Below are 8214 nucleotides of genomic sequence, written 5' to 3'. Positions count from 1 at the left end.
GCAATTTGTGATATCTACATGCTCATATATTCTAATCTAAGACTGAAAGTAAATATTCTCATTGATATCTAACTATTACAACATTCCAAAATTAAAAGAGGGAATCAATTTGTTTCATACATCCCAGCAAAACAAGGTTAGTATAAAGCAAAATGCAAAATATGAAAGAACTAACTACCAGAGGAGCACATGGTTATTTTATAATCCATAATCTAAAATGCTTGCCTTATACTTAAGACATAATGCCTTGCGAATATGCCATGACATGATGAAGACACACAAACATGTTATAGAAATGATGCAAGAGGGGACGAAACACTGTATGACTATTTAAAATAAGCATCATTAAACAACACTGAGTGGCACCCATGATGATAAACTGAAAATACAGGGAAATGGTGGGTGCTGAATGTGACATTCAGCTAGAAATTTATTGTACACGACATGTAGAATATGACTAAATGCAGGTGTGAAGATGTGAGTACTATTGTAAGTACCACCCAATATACAATGGTATATAAATATTTGGAGTGCATGGGTCCAGGTATTGATATAACCAGAGAGGTAGTGTGATAGGTGCAATGATGCAGGGAATCACTGTGAAAGGAGTGAAGGCAAATGAGTAGGTATGGTAGGTAAAGTGGTTTTAATGAAGCTGGAAGTAAGTGATGGTGATTGAAGTAGGTGTACAAGGGGAATGGAATGGAGGAGATGAAATGAAAAGTGCATGCTATGGTGTGCACATGAAGTGGTAAAGTATGCAGAAATGTGAGTGATGTACAAGGTACTCTTGGTGGCAACAAATGGATATTGTAGTGGGGTTGATGAGTTTATGAGTGTGTTGCTATGAGTTTCAGCAGTGACATGGTGGTGAAGTACTGTTGTAGGTGCTGGGAACACTTACAACAACATAAAGTATTCACTGTAAGTGTTTACAGCAACACAAGGTATTTGCTGTAAACACTTACAACAATACAAAGTATTTGCCGTAAGTACTTAGGCAGCTGAAGGGTGGGCTGTGGTAAATAATGTATATGATGTGAGGTGGCTATGGGTGTTGGCAGCAAGCATGCAACAAGGTGTTACCTGTGGCGATCGTAGCATATGACAGATTATGGGTGGTGGAGGTAGGAAGTAATAGTGAGTGGAGGGAATGAAAAGGGTGTGAATAATTGGCAGAAAGTATAAGGTTGAGGGGAAGGTGTTGCTGGTGCAAAGGGGAAGGTAACAATGAGTGATACTGCTGCAAAAAGAACTATAATAGTGGTGAATAACATAATTAACAGAAGATGAACAATTCCATTAGTAGGTGGTTGCTGTAATGGATTTTTGATGGGTGGAGGTTACTGGGATAGAGATAGTAAGGTATAAAGATTAGTGAATTTGGTGACAATGAAAGATATGTGGCATGCAGAGTACATGTAAGAAAGTAGGGATCCATCCAGAGAAAAAAAAAATTTGCACTCAAGCTAAGACCTCATAGAAGCAACAACCAAATCAGAGTTATGACCAGCCTCAACATCTAATCAAATACACAAAGAGAGAGATGCTGTGGTTTTGATCAAGTTGATTTGGATAAAAGCATCTAACACTCAAGAATAGTACTGCTGCCGCTCGAGTGAACACTACCAAGGTTCACAAAAATAGTGAGCACAAGAGGCCAAAAAAATGTGTTGACCATCCTGATTAAATGTTAAAACTAGCAACCCCCCTGTGCCTCTGGATATCGACAGTAAATTAATTACAATTATAATGACAGGTGGGTACGATGGGTATAAGAATATGATCAATCATGGACAGATTAATGAACACAAACTCTCAATGTAATTCAGTGATTTGATAAGGTAAACACAAGAGCTTCGGTTATCAGTTAGCCCCAAATGCAATATTCGATCAGATGGGGAATTCAGTTGATCAATCCCTCGATCTGTTCAATCATTTAGCCAGTAAACTGATTTTCAGTTTCAAGGTGATCGACTGGTGGTAAACAACCATCGATATTGAGATAACTGACCTGTCATTGAAGCAAGACTCCATAGAATATAGCAACAGTGAGAGGGCAAATACTATCTTGGAAACAATAGCATACTCAATGTATCTTCAGGGTTTTGAAAGCATTGCTTTGCTAAAAAAATAGATGGTATAGGAAAACAGCGGGTACTAAACTCAGTTACAATGCCAACAACAAAAAGCACAATCCGAATCTACATATAATGTTTAGAATCTTATGTTCTTGAGACCTATATTTAATGGATCATGATTCAGGAATACCAAGTTTCAATAACGTCGGATTTCACAGTGTTTAAAAAAAATGCTGGAATTCGCTTATACAACCACCCAAAAAGTCTTCAGTATTGGCTCAGATAATCAATGTAACACGAGTGTCTGACATTCTCCTTCCCAACAGACTGGGCATCTCACTCAGAATTTATTTCAACCACCTCAACCTAATTTAAAGAAAAATCTAACAGAGATTCCAGATGATGACTTATGAATGTATATTGAATAAACACTGGATAGTTGTTTAGACGACACCCTGTAAAATTCCCTTCAACGAACCAAAAGTTTACATAGGGAAGTAACCAAATATACAAACCATAAATTCAATATACCATGCACATATAATAAGACACAAGGAATTTCATGCATAGTTGCTACACCCATCAAATCGAATGAACTAAAATATGTAGTAACATAACATCTGAATGAAGAGCTGCAGAGAGTATATTTCAAGATCATGATGTTTATGATACAAGAATCAGTTGAGAAGAAAGGGTAAACGATGCATCTAAATCTCTATTTACAACAACCTAATCCAAAGAAAAAAAAGCATATGATAGCCTTGGTTAGCAAAGGAGGTGAATATGATTTCCAGAAATCAAGATGTGGCAGAAACAATTTGCATAGATACACCACAAATCAAATAAATGACAATCGAAAATAAGAGAACTTAAGAGAAAATTAACAATTGTAAATACTAGATATTGGGATCTGCAGATTACTTTTGATATTGTGCAATGCGCGTGAATCAATGTTGGCTATATGCCAAGTTGATATCATAGTATTACTCTAATGGGATTATGACCAAGAGAATTCAAAAGGAAATTAGAAACAACAGGGAGAGAAAAAAATGAAATAAAATAAAGGGAAATGATAAACTAAAATGATAATATGAGAGGTGATCAGGATGTTTAGCATAAAGAAAACTCAAATCGAATTAAAATGTCTTAAATCAAATATAAATGAGAAATCATGATAAAAGAAAATCAAAGGTGAAACCAGAATCTGTGCGTGTGCTACAACAAAGTATAGACACATGCTTACATGGAGGTCTCAACGAATAGAGGTACATGTTACAATTCTGCATGGGAAAGCAATCAAAAGCATAAACGTGAAGCCCCTATGATGAAGATAGAGGGGATAAAAATCAAGATCGGAAACCTGAATGAGTAAATGAAATATGAAGACAAGAAGATAGAAACCAGAAGGAATCTTTAACAAAAAATCAAGGTAAATAATAAATAAAAGAAAAAGAAGAAGGAAAGAAAAGAAAAAAAAAATGAAAACGAGAAGTCAAACCTTACGATAGAGATCAAGATATAAACATAATTAAAAGGGGAATTAAGCTACGAAAAGATCAAAAGGAAAATTGAACTAAAAAGGAGGAATAAATCCAAATGCAAGTCACGGTCTGGACGAAATACAAAATCATACATATAAAAAAGAAAATAGAGAAGAAGAAGATGTGGGAACGTGATAGTTCCACTTGCTGTTGCACAAGGAAATAGATTGGTTCATTAGAGACCAATCAATGCTTCCATGGTGCTAAAAAATGGGGGAAATATAAACAATAGAGAAGTCAAAAGAGAATCAAAGGATAAAAGAGAGAGAAGAGGTGAGATTCTTACCTTCTTACTGCAGAGGCGAAAAGCCTCAGGAAAGGGAAAGGCGAGTGAGATGGGCGATGAGTGATCTGAATGACAAAGGGTTGTGGATGTTCCTCGACACCTCTGCGCTTCCTGTTATATAACAGGAGGCCGTTAAGCCTTTTACGAGTAAAATCCATTACTTTTAAGAAAATTTGAGGATGAGGTTTTCTAAAAATAGTCTTTTTCAAAAGAGTGATTTTCTTTATAAAGTTTTTTTTTCAGAAGAAAGGGGCTAAGCTTATATTTTTGCATTTTCCTTTTGCTATTTTGATTTTTTTGTTCTTTTTCTTTATATTTTCTTCATCATCATTTTTTTTTTGTATTTTTGACGCAAAAACTTTAAAACTAAGAGATTTAAAACTATTTTTTTTTTATTTTTGAGAAATATTTATAAAAGAGAAATTTTCAAAGAATTCGAGGCTATTCTTTTGAAAAATTCTTCAGAAAATGAGTTTGGATCTGGAATTTGAGATGATATTCGAGTTTCGGACCTTGAATCAAGAAGTATAAGATAGTGGATCCAAACGGATACCGGATGAGTTGTTTGAGCCATTTAGAAAATATTTTTGATATACATATATATATATATATATATTTTAATCTCAATTTGTAAATTGAATAACGAGGCTCAAATTTGGTATTTAAAACACTGGGTCTGGATCCGAAATCGAGTTGGATATATCAACATGGAATTTAATCTAGAAAACTTGAAGACTAACTAAAATTTATATTGAAATTGATTTAGTTTTCTCAGAAAATGGGGTTAGGGGCAAAAAGGGAATATTTACCACATTTTAAAAAATTTGGGGTGTTCACAGATGCCCCTCTTTGCTACTAAACTGGTTGTAAGCCGAGCTTTGTGGCAAAAAAAATGCTCCAAATTTTGAAAAATGCCCCAGTCAGCAGCTCTGAGCTGGGTGTGGAAGAATTATTTTGAAAAACGTGGTTTCTCAGGCTTAATACCTTATTCTGAATGGTATTGGGGGGACAAAAACTTCGAAAATGATATGAATGAATAACAAAAATGAGGAAATCGTGATGGGACTTTGAGTGAAAGTCTCCAAACGGTAGAAAACAAGAATTTTGATCAAGTCTTATGGATGAGACAAGATCAACTTTTTGGAATGAGTCAAGTTTAGCCCTTTACCTGGATGGGACAAAGATATATTAAGATGAATTGAATGATGAAAGGAATACATGAGGACCATGATGGGACATTTTTTGGAAAATGCCTCGTGAGATGAAGCTCAAGTAGGATCCCATCCTCGATGGATATACAAAGCATGAACTCCTCGATGGGAAGAACCATGATGGGACTAGAAGAAAACACCTCGTCAAAATGAGGAACCTTGTTGGAACGAGACTCAGGTTTAACCCAAATCTGAAAAAGGAAGATACCTCGTGGCACGAGGTTCAGGCTTAACCCTTAACCTGAAGGGGAACGACCATATGGAATCCTTGAGTGGAGAAACCATGATGGGACTTTCGGGGTTTGGACGAACAAATTCGAAAGGGGTTTGCGAAAGGAGGAAAATGGGGTTCCCTAAAGCTTTGGAAAAAGGGATGATATGGGGCGCCTCATTGCTGAGACTGAACTAACTTTTGAAATTGATGACCTCTCGCAGAAAATTTAGGTTTTGACCCTTAACCTAAGTGGGTACGACCATACGGAATTCTCGAATGAAGAAACCGTGATTGGATAGGAAGAGATACCTCTCCTGAATGAGGTAACTCTTTTGGAAGATATAAACAACGCTAGGTTGCATCAAAATGGATATTGAATATTTATTCCATTCTTGGGATAGCTAAAAACTTTTTTGCCAATAAGATAAAATTGTAGTTGACTCAAACACTTGAAAAATGTGCACGTGTGTGCAAAAGACATTCCCTCTTTTACCTAGAGCATTTCCTCCAACAAGGTTAACTCCTCGGTCTTAAGAGTCAAATTCAAAATTTTAGCACTGATGATTTTCTTCAAGGAAGCTATCCATTTCCTTGATATGAGAAGAGAAGAAATATTCTTAATTTTATAAAAGCAAGTAGTTAAAAGTTATTGATAAAAGAATTTTGCATGAGAAAAGATGACTTCTGGCAATTTTGGCAGTTTGATATCTGGGTGTTTTCCCATGATGATCCTTTTGCACTCTTTTTGAGTCATTGCACTTTTCTCGGGTTTTTAACATCATCCTTTATTTTGAAGATGTCCTGACTTTTTTTCTCTCTTTTTCGGGGAAGGGTACATCACAAACTCCTTTATCTTGGAGATGCTCCAATCCTTCTTTTATCTCAGGAATTCTATTAATGATATTGGCTCAAAAGGTCTTTAGATGATAGCAGAAATCAACTATCTTTTAGGGTTTGTCGGTAGGTTCATCACATTCGCCTTCATCTTGACGGTGATCTGAACTTTCCCTGGAAGGATCCATCACAAACTCCTTCATCTCGGAGATGATCCAAATCTTCTTTGGCATCAGAGGTCTAGCTCGCATATTCGTCTTCATCTTGACGACAATTGAGAGATCCCTTTTGCAAATATTTGATTGCAACTTTAAATGAATGAGAAGATATGGATTGAGTGGATTCTTTTTATAGCTCAAGATATTTTCAATGCCTGATTGCCAGATACCCGTCTTTAAACATGCGCCATAGCCATGATCAATATCAATTCGCTTATGGCTTTTCAACATCATTGAATATTTCTTTCACTAATCATATTGAGGACATTTCTTTCATCCTTTTGGTTAATCAACAGGGAAAAGATTTGAATTTTATCCCTTTTTCGCAAAAGTTTCACCTTTTTGGAAAGAATACTAGAGGTAATCTGAGGTAATTCTTTTGTGTAGTAAGAATATTGGAATCAACGCATTTTTGCAGATTGGCAAAGTTTTCGAGGACCCTTTTGTGAAATAATCACTCAATATAGGTTTTGATGAGACCTTTAGCTGCAATTTAGAGGAATAGGGGTAAGAATCAGACTTTGGAAAACTTGACTGGTGAAAGACATTAGATTTTAGAAATCCCGACCAGTTATGAGAAACTGGATTTTCATAATCCCGACCAGTTATGAGAAACTAGATTTTGATAATCCTAACCAGTTATGAGAAACTGAATTTTGATAATCCCGACCAGTAATGAGAAACTGAATTTTGAATTCCTGACCAGTTATGAGAAACTGGATTTGATAATCCCGACCAGTGAAAAATGCTGGATTTGATAATCCCGACCAGTGAAAAATACTGGATTTGATAATCCCGACTAGTTTTGAGAAACTGGATTTTCATAATCCCGACCAGTTATGAGAAACTGGATTTTGATAATCCTGACCACTTATGAAAAACTGGATTTGAAATTGAGTGATTACAACCCGAGGGTTGAGAAAATGATGGAATTTTGAGAATGTTACAACCCAAAGATTAAGAACTGATAGAATTGAGAGATTAAAATCTGAAGGTTTTGGAAATGATAGATTTTGGGAAATTGAAACCCGGAGGTTTGGAAATGATAGAATTTTGAGAATTTGAAACCCGAAGGTTTGATTGCGAAGTAAACAATTGTTTTGAGAATTCGACTAGCGTAAGCTGGAATCTTTTGAAACACATGGCCAACGAGGGCTGGGTCTTTTGGAATATATGACCAGTGAGAGCTGGATCTTTTGGAATACATGACCAGTGGGAGCTGGATCTTTTGGAATACATGACCAACGAGTGTTGGATCTTTTGGAATATATGACCAATGAGTGTTGGGTCCTTTGAAATAAGTTGAATTAGGAAGTTCTAGTCAGAACTTGATTTGTAGAAGGAAAAACTTTGATCAGAAGGTTGAATTTAGAAAGTTACCGGTGCGAGGACTGGATTTTGAAAATGAGCTTGATGCATAGTTGAAAATTTCGAGAAGTAACCAGTGCGAGGACTGGATTTTCCAAATGAGCTCAATATATGATTGAAAAGTTTGAGAAATAACCAGTGCGAGGACTGAGTTTTAAAGATGAGCTCGACTTTTAAAAAAAATTTAGAAATCAAAGATTCTTGGTGAAAATTCTGAATTCAATGGACTATCATAGTTTTAACTGTATTGGGTCTGCTTTCAGGATTTATCCCCTTATCCTGAATGGGGAAAAAAATAAAAAGAATACCTTATTGAAAGGAGGCATCAGGTTTATCCCTTAACCTGAAAGGGTATTAGAAATAAAGATTAAAAATCGACAAAAAAAATTGCTAAAACTTGACAAAAAATTGTCGATAGTTTGATGGAAATTTGATTAAATTGAGAAATGAATGAAGTTAAT

This window comes from Nuphar pumila, chromosome 14 (assembly GCF_984573655.1).
Source record: "Nuphar pumila chromosome 14, dmNupPumi1.hap1.1, whole genome shotgun sequence".
NCBI classification, from domain to species: domain Eukaryota; kingdom Viridiplantae; phylum Streptophyta; class Magnoliopsida; order Nymphaeales; family Nymphaeaceae; genus Nuphar; species Nuphar pumila.
The sequence above is the reverse complement of the archived record's forward strand: the minus strand, read 5'-3'. Positions refer to the sequence as shown.